Raw genomic sequence first — 17,813 nt, forward strand, 5'->3', positions numbered from 1 at the left:
AATACTTTAAATTTCTTTTTAATTTTTAGTAAATTTTTAAATTTTTTCTTTTATAAACTATATTTTCTTTCTTTCTTTTTCTTTCTTTCTTCTCTCTCTCTCTCTCTTTTTCTTTCTCCCTTTTCCTCTGAGCTGTGTGGCTGACAGGGTCTTCATGCTCCCACCAGGTGTCAGGCCTGTGCCTCTGATGTGGGAGAGCTGAGTTCAGGACATTGGTCCACCAGAGAGCTCCTAGTTCCAAGTAATATCAAATGGAAAAAGCTCTCCCAGAGGTCTCCATCTCACCACTAAGACCCAGCTCCACTCAATGACCAGCTACAGTGCTGGACACCCTATGCAAACAACTAGCAAGCCAGGAACACAACCCCACCCATTAACAGAGAGTCTGCCTAAAATCACAATAAGGTCACAGGCACTGCAAACACACCACAGGATGTAGTCCTGCCCACCAGAAAGACAAGATCCAGCCTCATCCACCAGAACACAGGCACCAGTCCCCTCCACCAGGAAGCCTACACAGCCCACTAAACCAGGCTTAGCCACTGGGGGGCGACACCAAAAACAATGGGAACAACAAACCTGCAGCCTGCAAAAAGGAGACCTCAAACACAGTAAGTTAAGAAAAATGAGAAAACAGAGAAACACACAGCAGATGAAGGAATAAGGTAAAAACCCATCAGATGAAATAAATGAAGAGGAAATAGGCAGTCTACCTGAAAAAAAATTCAGAGTAATGATAGTAACAATGATCTGATATCTTGGAAATAGAAAGGAGAAAATACAAGAAATGTTTAACAGAGATGGAGAAGAATTAAAGAGCCAACCAACAATAATGGACAACACAATAAATGAAATTTAAAATTCTCTAGAAGGAATCAATAGCAGAATAATTGAGGCATAAGAATGGATAAGTAACCTGGAAGATAAAATAGTGGAAATAACTACCACAAAGCAGAAGAGAAAAAAAAAATGAATGAAAAGAATTTAGGACAGTCTCAGACTTCTAGGACAACATTAAATGCACCAACATTCGAATTATAGGGGTCCCAGAAGAAGAAGAGAAAAAGAAAGGAACTGAGAAAATATTTGAAGATTTATAGTTGAAAACTTTCCTAATATGGGAAATAAAATAGTCAATCAAGTTGAGGAAGGTCAGAGAGTCCCATACAGGATAAATCCAAGGAGAAACAAGGCAAGACACATATTAATCAAACTATCAAAAATTAAATACAAAGAAAAAATATTAAAAGCAGCAAGGGAAAAACAACAAATAACATACAAGTGAATCTCCATAAGGTTAACAGCTGATTTTTCAGCAGAAACTCTGTAAGGCAGAAGGGAGTGGCAGGACATATTTAAAGTGATGAAAGGAAAAAACCTACAACCAAGATTACTCTACCCAGCAAGGATCTCATTCAGATTCGACAGAGAAATTAAGACCTTTACAGACAGGCAAAAGCTGAGTGAATACAGTACCACCAAACCAGCTTTACAATAAATGCTAAAGGAATTTCTCTAGGCAGGAAACACAAGAGAAGGAAAAGACCTACAATAACAAACTCCCAAAAATAAGAAAATGGTAATAGGAGCACACATATCAATAATTACCTTAAATGTAAATGGATTAAATGCTCCAACCAAAAGACATAGACTGGCTGAATGGATAGTAAAACAAGACCCATATATATGCTGTCTACAAGAGACCCACTTCAGACCTAGAGACACATAAAGACTGAAAGTGAGAGCATGGAAGAAGATATTCCATGCAAATGGAAATCAAAAGAAACCCAGAGTAGCAATTCTCATATCAGAAAAAATAGATTCTAAAATAAAGACTATTACAAAAGACAAAGAAGGATACCACATAATGATTAAGGAATCAAACCAAGAAGAAGATATAACAATTGTAAATATTTATGCACCCAACATAGGAGCACATCAATACATAAGGCAAATGCTAACAGCCATCAAAGGGGAAATCAAAAGTAACAAAATCATAGTAGGGGATTTTAACTCCCCACTTTCACCAATGGACAGTTCATCCAAAATGAAAATAAATAAGGAAACATAAACTTTAATGATACATTAAACAAGATGGACTTAATTGATACTTATTGGACATTCCATCCAAATTGATATTTACAGGACATTCCATCCAAAAACAACAGAATACACTATCTTCTCAAGTGCTCATGGAACAGTCTCCAGGATAGAGCATACCTTGGGTCACAAATCAAGGCTTGGTAAATTTAAGAAAATTGAAATCTTATCAAATATCTTTCCCAATCACAACACTATGAGACTAGATATCAATTACAGGGAAAAAAACGTAAGAAATACAAACACATGGAGAGTAGACAATACACTAGTAAATAACCAAGAGATCACTGAAGAAATCAAAGAAGAAATCAAAAAATACCTAGAAACAAATGACAATGAAAACACAATGACCCAAAACCTATGGGATGGAGCAAAAGCAGTTCTAAGAGGGAAGTTTGTAGCAATAAAATCCTTCCTCCAAAACCAAGAAACATCTCAAATAAACAACCTAAACTTACACCTAAAGCAATTAGAGAAAGAAGAACAAAAAACCCAAAGTTAGAAGACGGAAAGAAATCATAAAGATCAGATCAGAAATAAATGAAAAAGGAATGAAGGAAACAATAGCAAAGATCAATAAAACTAAAAGCTGATTCATTGAGAAGATAAAAAAATTGATAAATCATTAGACAAACTCATCAAGAAAAAAAGGCAGAAGACTCAAATCCATAGAATTGAAAATGAAAAAGGAGAAGTAACAACTGACACTGCAGAAATATAATGGATCATGAGAGATAACTACAAGCAACTATATGCCAATAAAATGGACAACCTGGAAGAAATGGACAAATTCTTAGAAAAGCACAACCTTCCAAGACTAAACCAAGAAGAAATAGAAAATATAAACAGACCAATCACAAGCACTGCAATTGAGACTGTGATTTAAAATCTTCCAACAAACAAAAGCTCAGGACCAGATGGCTTCACAGGAGAATTCTATCAAACATTTAGAGAAGAGCTAAGACCTAACCTTCTCAAACTCTTCCAAAATATAACAGAGGGAAGAACACTCCCAAACTCATTCTACGAGGCCACCATCGCCCTGATACCAAAACCACACAAAAAGAAAGAAAGAAAACTACTGGCCAGTATCACGGATGAACATAGATGCAAAAATCCTCAATAAAATACTAGCAAACAGAATCCAACAGCACATTAGAAGGTCTTACACCATGATCAAGTGTGGTTTATCCCAGGAATGCAAGGATTCTTCAATATATGCAAATCAATCAATGTGATAAACCATATTAACAAACTGAAGGATAAAAACCATATGATCATCTCAATAGATGCAGAAAAACCTTCTGACAAAATTCAACGCCCAGTTATGATAAAAACCCTCCAGAAAGTAGGCATAGAGGGAACTTACCTCAACTTAATAAAGGCCATGTAGGACACACCCACAGTCAACATCATTCTCAATGGTGAAAAACTGAAACCATTTCCTCTAAGATCAGGAAGAAGACAAGGTTGTCCACTCTCACCACTATTATTCAACATAGTTTTGCAAGTTTTAGCCACAGCCATCAGAGAAGAAAAAGAAATAAAAGGAATCCATATCAGAAAAGAAGTAAAGCTGCCACTGTTTGCAGATGACATGATACTATACATAGAGGATCCTAAAGATGCTCCCAGAAAACTACTAGAGTTAATCAATGTATTTGGTAAAGTAGCAGGATATAAAATTAATGCACAGAAATCTCTTGCATTCCTATAAATAATGATGAAAAATCTGAAAGAGAAATTAAGAAACACTCCCATTTACCACTGCAACAAAAAGGATAAAATACCTAGGAATAAACCTACCTAAGGAGACAAAAGACCTGTATGCAGAAAATTATAAGACAGAGATGAAAGAAATTAAAGATGATACAAACAGATGGAGAGATATACCATGTTCCTGGAGTGGAAGAATCAACATTGTGAAAATGACTATACTACCCAAAGCAATCCACAGATTCAATGTAATCCCTGTCAAACTACCAATGGCATTTTTTACAGAACTAGAACAAAAAATTTCACAATTTGTATGGAAACACAAAATACCCCAAATAGCCAAAGCAGTCTTGAGAAAGAAAAACGGAGCTGGAGGAATCAGGCTCCCTGACTTCAGACTATACTACAAAGCTACAGTAACCAAGTCAGTATGATACTGGCACAAAATCAGAAATATAGATCAATGGAACAGGATAGAAATCTCAGAGATAAATCCACACACATTGGTCACCTTACTTTTGATAAAGGATGTAAGTATATACAATGGAAAAAGACAGCCTCTTCAATAAGTGGTGCTGGAAAAACTGGACAGCAACATGTAAAAGAATGAAATTAGAACACTCCCTAACGCCATATACAAAAATAAACTTGAAATGGATTAAAACCCTAAATGTAAGGCCAGACACTATAAAACTCTTAGAGGAAATCATAGACAGTACATTCTAATACATTAATCACAGCAAGATCCTTTTTGACCCACCTCCTAGAGAAATGGAAATAAAAACAAAAATAAACAAATGGGACCTAATAAAACTTAAAAGCTTTTGCACAGCAAAGGAAAACATAAAAAAGATGAAAAGACAACCCTCAGAATGGGAGAAAATATCTGCAAATGAAGCAACTGACAAAGGATTAATCTCCAAAATTTACAAGCAACTCATGCAGCTCAATATCAAAAAAACAAACAACCCAATCCAAAAATGGACAGAAGACCTAAATAGACATTTCTCCAAAAAAGATATACAGATTGCCAACAAACACATGAAAGTATGCTCAACATCACTAATCATTAGAGAAATGCAAATCAAAACTACAATGAGGTATCACCTCACACCAGTCAGAATGGCCATCATCAAAATATCTACAAACAATAAATGCTGAAGAGGGTGTGGAGAAAAGGAAACCATCTTGCACTGTTGGTGGGAATGTAAATTGATAGAGCCACTATAAAGAACGGTATGGAGATTCCTTAAAAAACTAGAAATAGAACTACCATATGACCCAGCAATCCCATTACTGGGCGTATACCCTGAGAAAACCATAATTCAAAAAGAGTCATGTACCACAGTGTTCATTGAAGGACTGTTTACAATAGCCAGGATATGGAAACAACCTATGTGTACATTGACAGATGAATAGATTAAGAAGATGTGGCACATATATACAATGGAATATTACTCTGCCATAAAAAGAAACAAAACTGAGTTATTTATAGTGAGGTGGATGGACCTAGAGACTGTCATACAGAGTGAAGTAAGTCAGAAAGAGAAAAAAAAAATACCGTATGCTAACACATATATATGGAATTTTAGAAAAAATGTTTTTTAAGATCCTAGGGACAGGACAAGAATAAAAACGCAGACGTAGAGAATGGATTTGAGGACATGGGGAAGGGGAAGGGGAAGCTGGAGCGAAATGAGGGAGTGGCATGGACATATATACACTACCAAATGTAAAATATTTAGCTAGTGGGAAGCAGCCGCATAACACAGGGAGATCAGCTCTGTGCTTTGTGTCCACCCAGAGGGTTGGGAAAGGAGGGTGGGCAGGAGGGAGACATAAGAGTGAGGGGATATGGGGATATATGTATATGTCTAGCTGATTCACTGTGTTATAAAGCAGAAACTAACACACCATTAAGGCAATTATACTCCAATAAAGATGTTAAAAAAAAAAGAAAGTGAAAATCTAGTGGTATCAATTATCTGCTACAATATTTCAATAACATAGAATTTCCTTTAGGGAAAAGACAAACATTCTTCTCGGGTCTCTAGAACATGGCCTTAAAATCCAGCCTCATCCTTAAAGATCCATGTTCCCCTCAGACCCCAGGGGTTTTCAATATACTTTGTGTTTCTTTTTTCCTTGCTTTATTAACCCCCACCCTACCATGACAACACACAGCATCACTGCTACTACATCAAAAGTAATAGTATAAATACTACTTTTCTTTTGAAAAATGGTATCCACTCCATCAGAAATAATTGAGTTGAGCATCTGGTGTAGAGTAAGTACAGATACTCTTAGCACTATTGTAAATTTTCGTCTTTATCTATATCTACAGATATTATGAACTAACTTTAATTTTTCTTATACAATTACTGAGGTTCGTATCACAAAATTTGGAAAATAATGTCAAGAAAAAAGAAAAAAATTTAAAATCACCTAGAATCCCACCATCCAGAAGAATGACTTGGACATTTTGTATGTTTTTAAATATATTCTTTACAAAAATATGCCAGGTCAGTTACTTTCTTAAAGAGAGCATCTCTGACTTGGACAAATCTTCATGTACAAAAGGAATATCCTTGAGATTCCTGAATCATAGCCATCAGGATTTAGCAAATTCTAGACACCAAAGGAGGAAGTGGAAAGGACCAGTGTTAGCTCAATTTCAAAATGCAAAATAAGATTCAAGTTGTGAGTTTAAGCTGAGGATTCAAGAAGAGTGAAGTTGATTTGGAACATCTAGCACCACACGATTAATCAACAAATTTTAAGGAATGGCTTCTAGTATATCTAATGTCATGTCAGCATTTTCTGCAGTTAAAAATCTCTACTTTGATGATATCAAAGAATCCAAAGCTTTAAGGATGGATTGTGAGTCATTTTACACATATTATTATTGATAATAAAGGCACAGTAATTCACCTTTTGTAAGACTCCGGCTTCAGAATTTTCCCATCGTGGTAATGTATTTGGGTTGTACAGAGAATTATAAATATAATTTATTTAAAAAAATTCAAGTTCCAAATGTTTCTCAGTAGGTTCAAAGATAATATAGTTTGTTGGAAATGGATTTTAAACTTTTTCTAAGATGATTGCAAGTTAACATTCTTGTGTGAGTATTAAAACATTTACAGCCTTCAAAGCCAATTTAGTTACTTATATAGTTTTAAGGATTATAGCTTTTAAATATTAATTTCACCATTTAAACTAATTAGTAACATTAAAATGACTCATTCAGAGAACTAACACTTATGTCAGTTTATTTACTATTTCAGCAAGCCAAAAAAAAAAAAAGAAGGAAATTGTCTTAAGGTGAAAATACATTTGAAATTAGTCATTGAACAAAATTTCACTGAGATAAGAATAGTAACATGCTTTGGAAGCACTAAGAATAGAGTTAGTCTCGTGACAGCAGAATAATATAACACCACTTGTTAAAAAAATAGAATCATTTATTCATTCAATCAGTTATTTCAATCAGTTATCACATGATGCAAAGAGAAGCCAGGCTCTCCTGTTTCGAAGGAGTTAGTCAGTGAAATAAGAAAGGAAGTGGTTTCAAAACAATGTGGCAAGAATTACAATCGACCTAAGTATTGTGACTTTGGGGAGCATAGAGGAAAGAATGTTACCATAAATCTACACACTCTACCATGTTTTTCTGTAGACTTAATAAATAACATAACTTGCACATGTATTTGTGGCTATTTTTTAAATGTGTTTAACAGTCTCTTGAATAAAATTAATAATCTGATAGCATTTTCATTTCATAATATTTTTGAGTAAACATATACAAAAGTCAATGACGGTCCTAAGGATGAGTCTTGTTAATAAATATATATGTATATATACACACATACATACATATATTTTTGTTGTTATTGCTAATTTAATAAGGAATACTCATAAAAATAAATTTGAGATCCATCATTTTGTCGCCTGAACTCTTTTTTACAATACACATATTTTAAATGAAAATGAGTAACCTAGGCATAGCAAGTAGGTTTTAGCCCTGATTGACTGATGAAGTTCACCTGACATGCAATTGTATTGAGAATTCTAAAGATGTCTGGACTAAGTGGGAAACAATATAGTTATTGATTATCTATGTGCTATAGGCACATGAAAGGGGAATATTGACCCACTATGCATGCCACCCTTGGAGTGGGTTAACCACACAGATGACACCTGAGGAGCATCACGAACAAGGAAGCACATTAAAATTAAATGTTGCTGGGGAAGTTAGGTGTGAACAGTCATTCAAAGTCGAGGTGCTCCACTTGCACGCCCCTTACAGATGAGTCAGCTCTCACCTGTGACAGAAGGAAGGAAGTGGCTGAGGGGTAATGTGAGGGAGTCCGGCTGCAGACCAACTCCTTGTATCTCTCATTTATGTTATGCTCGTGAGAAGAATCAGACAGAAGTGTGCTTGGAGATGTATTGCTTTATGTTTGGGTGTGATTGATTTTCCTGACTCATCCTTTAGGGGAGAAAAGCAGCCTTTTACCTAGACACCACAGGTCCATGATCACCATAGCTTTTCAGTCACAAAAGACTTTGGGACAACACTAGGGGACAAAACAGCATGTTGTGCAGTTACATTCAAACAATTCTTTAAAAACTGGCATGAGGAGGAGACTGAGTATTCTACGTTGTAAATATTGTTATTCGTATATACTGTAAATGATGACATGGGTGGGCATTAACCGAGCCCGAGGAAACTGGGAACGACCTGAAAATTAAAACCAGACACAGCACAAGCAGCAGCCCTGGGCCACTGAGGAGCAACTTCGACTTGCACAGATGATTTTGGACCATAATGATGCTGGCTTTGAGGAAAAGGTGAAACAACTGATTGATATCACAGGCAAGAACCAGGATGAATGTGTCATTGCTTTGCATGACTGCAATGGAGATGTCAACAGAGCCATCAATGTACTGCTGGAAGGAAACCCAGATATGCATTCCTGGGAGATGGTTGGGAAGAAGAAGGGAGTCTCAGGACAGAAGGATGGTGGCCAAACGGAATCCAACAAGGAGGGCAAAGAAAATCGAGACCGGGACAGAGACTATAGTCGGCGACGTGGTGGGTCACCAAGACGGGGGAGAGGTGCCAGCCATGGACGAGAGTTTTGAGGTCAGGAAAATGGGTTAGATGGCACCAAGAGTGGAGCGCCTTCTCGAAGAGGCACAGAAAGAGGCAGAAGAGGTCATGGCCGAGGCAGAGGTGACTATGGTAGGTGGGGAGGAAGGTTTTCTGCTCAAGGAATGGGAACCTTTAATCCAGCTGATTATGCAGAGCTGGCAAATACTGATAACTATGTCAATAACAGCTGCAATACATAGAACAGCACTGGCCACTTTGAACCCGATGATAGCATGAGTGCATAGAGGACTGCAACAGAGGAGTGGGAAACTGAAGACGGGAATGAAGATCTTTCCGAGACCAAGATTTTCACTGCCTCTAATGTGTCGTCAGAGCATCTGCCTGTGGAGAATGTGACAATCACTGCTGGTCAGAGAATTGACCTTGCTGCTCTGTTGGGGAAGACACTTCCTTCAATGGGGAATGATTCATCTAATCTGGATCCATCTCAGTCTCCTTCTCTTCTCCAGCCTCTGGTCTTCAGTAACTCGAAGCAGAGCGCCATATCGCAGCCTGCTTCAGGGAACATGTTTTCTCATCACAGTATGGTGAGCATGTTAGGGAAAGAAGTTGGTGATGTTGGTGAAGCTAAAAGTGGAAGCACCACAGGCTCTCAGTTCTTCAAGACTGCTCAGGTCCTGGCTCAGTTGGCAGCTCAACATTCTCAATCTGGAACCACCACCACCTCCTCTTGGAACATGGGCTCCACCACACAATCCCTATCGCTGATGCAGTATGATTTGAAGAACCCAAATGATTCAACAGTGCACAGCCCCTTTACAAAGCACTAGCCTTTCACCCCGTCTTCAACTGTGATGGAGGTGTTCCTTCAGGAGAAGCCACCCACAGTGGCTACCTCCACTGCTGCACCTCCCCGCCCCAACCCGTGTTCTCCTCTGCCAAGCAAATCCACCTCGACTCCTCAAATGTCTCCTGGGTCTTCAGACAAACAATCCTCCAGTCCTCAGCCAGCTCAGCAAAAACTGAAACAGCAGAAGAAAAAAGCCTCCGTGACTTCTAAGATTCCTGCTCTGGCTGTTGAGATGCCTGGCTCAGCACATATCTCAGGGCTCCGCCTGCAGTTTGGGGCATTGCAGTTTGGGTCAGAGTCTGTCCTTTCTGATTATGAGTCTACTCCCACCACGAGCACCTCTTCAAGCCAGGCTCCAAGTAGCCTCTATACCAGCACGGCCAGTGAATCTTCATCCACAATTTCATCTAACCAGGAGTCCAGTTATCAGAGTGGCCCAATTCAGTGGACAACCTATACCTCCCAAAATAATGCTCAGGGCCCTCTTTATGAACAGTGATCCACACAGACTCAGTGGTAACCCAGCTCCATCTCTTCATCACCCCAAAAGGACTTGACTCAGGCAAAGAATGGCTTCAGTTCTGTGCAGGCCATGCAGTTGCAGAACCCGCAATCTGTTGAAGATGCTACAGGCTCTGCACCTTCCACTTCTAGCATCCCCCCTCTCAGTGAAACGGTATCTGCAAATTCCTTACTGACGACAGCCAATCAGTACTCATCCTCCTTGGGTGGCTTGAGCCACAATGAGGAGATTCCAAATACTACCAGCACACAACACAGCAGCATGTTATCTACTCAGCAGAATACCCTTTCATCATCAACATCTTCTGAGCGGACTTCGACATCCACTATTTTGCACACAAGCATGGAGAGTGAGGCAAATCTTCATTCTTCCTCCAGCACTTTCTCCACCACATCCAGCACAGTCTCTGCACCAATGGTCAGTGTCTCTTCCAGTCTCAATAGCGGCAGGAGCTTGGGCCTCAGTCTAGGCAGCAACTCTACCATCATAGCCTCCACTTGAAGCTCAGTTGCTATGACTTCAGGAAAAGCTCCTCCCAACCTCCCTCCTGGGGTCCTGCTGTTGTTGCCTAATCCATATATTATGGCTCCAGGGCTGTTACATGCCTACCCGCCACAAGTATATGGTTATGATGACCTGCAGATGCTTCAGACAAGATTTCCATTGGATTACTACAGCCTCCCATTTCCCACACCCACCACTCCACTGACTGGGAGGGATGGTAGCCTGGCCAGCAACACTTATTCTGGTGACCTCACAAAGTTCGGCCATGGGGATGCCTCGTCCCCAGCCCCAGCCACAGCCTTAGCCCAGCCCCAGCATAACCAGACACAGACTCACTACACCATGCAGCAGACATTCCTGAACCCGGCGCTGCATCCTGGCTACAGTTACAACAGCCTGCCATACTACACAGGGGTTCCGGGCCTCCCCAGCACCTTCCAGTATGGGCCTGCTGTGTTCCCTGTGGCTCCTACCTCTTCCAAGAAGCATGGTGTGAATGTCAGTGTGAATGCATCAGCCACCCTTTTCCAACAGCCAAGTGGATATGGGTCTCATGGATACAACACTGGTGTATCAGTCACCTCCAGTAACACAGGTGTGCCAGATATCTCAGGTTCTGTGTACTCCAAAACCCAGCAGGCCTTTGAGAAACAAGGTTTTCATTCCAGTACTCCTGCTGCCTCCTTCAACTTGCGTTCATCCCTAGGAAGTAGGGGGCATCAATCTGGCCACATCTGCTGCCTACCCACCTGCCCCCTTTAGGCACATTCTGACCCCCCATCAGCAGCCTTACTCCCAGATCCTTCACCATCACGTGCAGCAGGATGGCCACACAGGCAGTGGGCAATGTAAGCAGACCAGCTCCATCCCACAGAAGCCCCAGACCAGCAAGTCTGCCTACAACAGCTATAGCTGGGGTCCCAACTGAGTCCCTGACTCTCTTCTCCTGGTCCCATCTTCTGAGAGGGCTTCTCAGCCTGGTAACTACGGAAACAGCATTAAAGAGAGAAAGGAATGTGGGGGAGGTTCTGCTGCACCCACCCCCAGCGGCCCACCCCATGCCTCAGCTTCATGTCTGTACCATCCCCACTCTGTTGTATGTATTATAGGATTTATATTTTCTCCTTTTTTTTCCTTCCTTTCCTCTCCTCCTCCCCCACTGGATTCAAGATTATGAAACTTTGCTGTGGGCCCTGCCCTCCCTTTTCCTCCTCCTGTTCACCCTGGTGGGGTTTGGGGGAGGGGGGAAGGGGGGACCCCCAAATATATATCAGCCCAACAGCCCTAAGTCTCCTTCTTTATTATTAGGAAACAAACCAACAACAACAAAAAATGGCATCATGAATATGAACAGCATTGTCAGATGAATTAGTTGAATTGTTTTTTTTTTTTTGTACTGTGTCCTGAAATTTAATGGATTAATGTGTCTGGTATATGTAAAAAGAAAACCTGTACTACAAAAAAACACACACCAAAACTGGCATGAATGACAAGCAGAGATTAACAGCCTTGAAATGCTGAGCTCCACTGAGCAACAGAAGTCTTAGCTTGGTAGAATAACAATCTAGATATGATCGTGGCTATACATAACATATTCTTGTTGAATATAAAATCAAATTAATACCAGTACGTTAAATGGTAGGACATTTTTAGAGTACATTTTTCCCCTCGGCATGACCTATCAAGCTTGACATTTCCTGACTTTTTGCCCCTACATTTTCAGTCCCTTCTCTCATGCATTTTTATGCATACAGAATTGAAGTTGACAGGCATCTTCTTCTCACTTGCTTTCTTTCTTTGCGTGTGTATGTGTGTAGGGGGCTGTATACACACATACACACTCACTATGGAGGCCCTTATAAAATGCAGAATGGGTATGCATCAAGTCAGAAATAACAAATGTTCAAGTAAAAATATGATATTCATTTCAAAGCATTCTTCAGTTGCATAGTGATCTGAAAGTCAGGAATTACTTGCTGGATCTGAACCCACTACTAACATCCATGTTCATGCTAGTATGAACAGCTACTGGTGAAGAATCATTGTAGCTTCTAAGAAGGAAAAGACAGATATACCTATATCTATATGTATATCTATATCAGCAATGCCCCATTATATACCTATACATATACATATATAAAACATGCTTATATATGTGTGCCATTCTATCAGTTTCTGTATGTATATGTAAAATGGGGCATTACTATTCTTTAAATTCATATGTGGCTTATCACATTAGGAATAAAACTACCACTTGGTTACTTTTAGTAGTAGAAGTGAACTCAAATGGCTATTTTCTGAAATCTGTACCCTTGGAAGGAAAAATTAAACCCATCTCTTCTCTTGTACTCTAGCAATGGTGAGGTGAGGGTCGCTGGTAGCAGCGCCTGCTGGGAAGCCTCAAGCAATGCAGCAGCAGGAAGGTGAGGACCCAGCTTTGTGAAATGGTAACAGGAAGGAAGTGGTAAAGACACCTGTGAACATATTTGACCAGGATTTGCCACTGATTGGGTTTGAAAGAGGGAGATATGTAGGACCCAAAAAATGACACTGAATTCCCATATTTAAGGAACCAGGAAAACACTTAGATTTTATCAGAAATAGGGAAAGCGATAGTTTTGTGGCAGATTAGATTTCAGTTTAGACATGAACCATCGGTTCACCCAAATGTGTTCCATGGAAAGCAATGCAAATCTGAGCCCAAAAGATTGAAGAGTCCTATAGATTTTATCAATCACAAAATAATAAAATGTTCCTAACAACATCTTTAGTCATCTTCTGTTGCTTCAGTTGTTCATGAAAGTTTCTCAAAAATGCATGCTTCTGTCTTCCCCAAAACTCTTCCCATCTTTTACAGCATCCAATTCTTTTCATTTTGTGTTAGAATAACTTGGAGTTTGATTAAAAGGAGACAACAGTAAGTAAGCCCTATAGTGTTCACTATGTCTTGGACTTTTTCAAAACACTTTACATAGATTAATTTTCAAAACAAATGTATAAGCTATGTACCATTATTATACCTACTTTTTTTTTTTCTTGCGGTACGTGGGCCTCTCACTGTTGTGGCCTCTCCCGTGTGGAGCACAGGCTCCGGACAGGCAGGCTCAGCGGCCATGGCTCACGGGCCCAGCCGCTCCGCGGCATGTGGGATCCTCCCGGACCGGGGCACGAACCCTTGTCCCCTGCATCGGCAGGCGGACTCTCAACCACTGCGCCACCAGGGAAGCCCTATACCTACTTTATATATGAAAAATCTGAGGCATGAAGAAGTTACATGCTCAGAGTAACTCGGTAAGTAGCGGAGCTGGAATTCAGCCTGGCTTCAGAGAGCCCGCTTTTAATTACTACCTAGAGTGTGTCTCTAATGACTGCACTGTTTTTGTTTCTTCAATGGAGAGAGGATTAGATGAGAGCTTGAAGAGTTACACCATATCCCCATTATATCTTATGTTTGGAGGACTCAAACCACGGTCAAATTTCATGGCTCAAATTTGGAAAGTTAGTTGTATGCCTGTTTCTCTTCTCGGCTGTGCCTGTTCACTCAGTAAAGGAGATACACAAGGAGTACTTACTGGTCTTGCTGGTCTTCTTGCTTTGCTAGACTGGGCAATTGTGTTTAAGAATCCAAGGAATAGTATAAACTGACTTAATACTCTCTTTTTACTTACCTATATATTTCTTTGTCATTTATTTATATTTTAAAATTTTTCTTTTTTATTGAAGTATAATTGACTTACTTATGTTTCAAGTGTACAAGAGAGTATCATCTATAAGATGATACCCCTGTTAAGTCTAATTACCATTTGTCACTTTTCAAAATTATTACTGTATTTCCTATGCTGTATATTACATCTACCTGACTCATTTTACAGCTGGAAGTTTGTTGCTCTTAATCTCCCACACCTATTCCACTCATTCCCCACCGCTACCCATTTGGCAACTACCAGTTACTTCTCTGTATCTATGAGTCTGTTTCTGTTTTCTGTTTGTTCATTTGTTTTGTTTTTTAGATTCTGCATATAAATGAAATCATACTGTATTAGTTTTTCTCCATCAGGCTTATTTCACTTAGCATAATGCCCTCTGGGTCCATTCCTGCTGTTGCAAATAGCAAGATATCACACTTTTTATGGCTCAGTAATATTCCATTGTGTATATCACATCTTGGATATATATAAACACATACACACACACACACACACACACACACACACACACACACACACATATATATATATATATATATATATACCACATCTTCTTTATCCATTAATTATTGATGGGCACTTAGGATATTTCCATATCTTGGCTCCCATAAATAACACCACAATGAACATAGAGGTGTATATACTGTTTCAAATTGGTGTCTTTGTTTTCTTCAGAAAAAATGTCCAGAACTGGTATTCCTGGATTGTATGATAGTTTTAGTTTTTATTTTGAGGAATCGTCATACTGTTTTCTATAGTGTCTGTACCAATTTACATGCCCACCAACAGTGGCTGAGGGTTCTCTTTCTCCACACCTTCATCAACACTTGCTTGATATTTGTTGTCTTTTGATAATAGCCATTCCAACAGGTGTGAGGTGATGTCTCATTGTGGTTTTGATTTACATTTCTTTGATTATTTGTGATTTAACTGGCCTGCTGTTGGGAGAGTAAGCCCCCAGAACTAATGGGCTGAGGGAGGACTCCAAAATGATGCTTGCCATCATCGTTGTTCGCATGGTAGAATGAGCTCCCCCAAATGGCTCCCACTTGTATCTGTATACCCAGGGGAGTCCCAGTTGCCTCCTGTCTCTCTGGGAAGCTGTCCAAGATGAGCAATGGGGTCTGACAAGGCTCCTTTCAAATGACTGCCTGCCTCTGTGCTGGGACCCAAAATCTCTCTGTGAGATTTTGTGTAAGCCCTATAAGAGTGGAGTCTCCCACAGCCTTTGTCTCTCTTGTTTGCAAGCTCTGCTGGCCTTCAAAGTTAGATGTTCTGAGAGCTTGTCTTGACTTCCTGGTGCAGAACTCTTGGGCTGGAGGGCTGATGTGATGTCCAACTGCTCAGTCCTTGTAGAAAGCCTCTGCAATTATGGTTATCCTCTCATTTGTGGTCACCTACCTGGGGGTGTGGGTCTTAAATAAAACACGTCTCTGCTCCTCCTATGCATCTCATTGTGGTTCCTTCTTTATATTTTTTGTTTTGTGGAAAATTCTTTCTCCTAGTCTTCATGTCATCACTGTCAATAGTTACTCTGTAAAGAGTTGTAATCTTGGTGCGCCCATGGGGCGAGATGAGCTCAGGGTCTTCCTACTCTACCATCTTGGTCACACCAGAAATGCTTTGATGCTCTCTCAACACCTAGTTTACTTTGTGTTCCACATTGTACTAAAAGAAGTGTAAGGGAGTGTCTTGGTTCTCTGAAGTTCAAAGCTAGTGAAAGTGGAAAACCATATAAACCAATTTGAAACACTGAATATCATGGAATTGAACTTGAGTCTGGAAGACCTGATTCTAAGAAATCTTGAGCCTCAGTATGATTACAGCAAAGAGTTAAAATTTTTAAAAAAGGCATCCTGTTCATTCCCACACTCTAACTTTGGTCTTCTTGTCTACTTTTTCTATAGGAAGGGAATGAGGAGACTGGGAAGATAAATTCCTTTAATCAGAAAACCACAATTCAAAGGAATCAAAAATATGTTACCACATTTAGGAACATAAATTGCAGAGTGACTCAACCTATACTATGCAATTTGATTTTCATAGTCACTCTTCCAAGTCGATAGGTAATATTTTATCATCTCTACTTTAGAAAGGAAGAATATGAAACAACAAATTTCATGACTTCTCCAAGTTGACAAAGTGATTAAATTGGATGTTATCCAGATTTTCTGAATGAATCCGATTCCTATGCTCCTTTGACCATAACCTTTGGTATTAAAGTAGAATATCTCAGTAGCCTATCCCCTCAAAATTCCTTTCTCACTCTTGCTTTCATGGCCTGCATGATTTGGCAGGAGGTCCTACTCCAAGTGGAGACCCTGGTGATGAAGCCTCTCTATCTGGCAGCTATGCCATCTTGATGTCTCCTTAGTTGCTCAGGCAGAGGAAGAGAGCACTGAAGGGTCTCATACCAGCAATTAACTACTTCAGCATTTCTTCTCATAGACCATTATCCAGGAATAGTCACATGGTGGGAAAGTTCAACCTTCTGTGAGCCCAGAAGACGAGGAGAAGTGGATGTGAGTCAGCACTAGAAAGTCTCCTGCCATGTTGACCTTAGATGAACAATGCTCACAGGAATGAAAAAGAGCATTAGAAATCATTATGAAGTAATTTCCTATACCTGGGTTTTCTGCAATTAATTTCTATTTATACAAATGAATCAAGGAATCAAGGAATAAAATACATTTAAATTAACCCCAAACACATCATGTATGCTAGCCACATTTAATGTGTCAACAGCCTGAAAGGTAGCCAGCTAAAACCTTTCAATGCTCTGCGAAAACAACAGCCTCTATTGTTCTGAGATTACTGACTATTCTGGTTTAGGAACTGAGATTTTAGGTGCATCCAACTTAATGTCAGAACAGAGAGAAGGAATAAATATACCTGCAAGTTTGCTTATTAATTATCTTTTTTACTGATAGCAAGGCATTAAAAACTTCCAAGATCTACTGTATTACTTCAGATAGATAGAGCTGTGATATATTTTAGTAGCTAGAAGCATCAGGCAATTGTAAGGAAGGATTTTCATTCAGTATTGCTCTGAACTCAAGAAGCTTGAGAGAGCAGCTAGGTAAATGACTGGAATAATTTTAAATCTTAGAAATCAAAGCAGCAGTATGATTTAATGGAAAAAAAGGTGGACCGCAGAGTCAAATGTCCTTGCTTTGGTTCTTGATTGTGGAATTCATTGAGCCTCAGACTGGTTGAATGTAAAAATATATAAATATTACAACTGTCTTACTGGGTAATTGTGAGGAACCAATTGGATAATTTTTATGAAAGTGTGCT

The 17,813-nt window shown here is 39.5% G+C and overlaps 1 pseudogene; it reads left to right on the plus strand.

Moving 5' to 3' along the window:
- The first annotated feature begins 8,508 nt into the window (after nucleotides 1-8,508).
- Nucleotides 8,509-11,737, plus strand: LOC101319024 (ubiquitin-associated protein 2-like pseudogene; annotated as a pseudogene).
- The last annotated feature ends 6,076 nt before the right edge of the window (nucleotides 11,738-17,813 follow it).

The sequence above is a fragment of the Tursiops truncatus genome, chromosome 10, assembly GCF_011762595.2.
Source record: "Tursiops truncatus isolate mTurTru1 chromosome 10, mTurTru1.mat.Y, whole genome shotgun sequence".
Lineage (NCBI taxonomy): Eukaryota > Metazoa > Chordata > Mammalia > Artiodactyla > Delphinidae > Tursiops > Tursiops truncatus.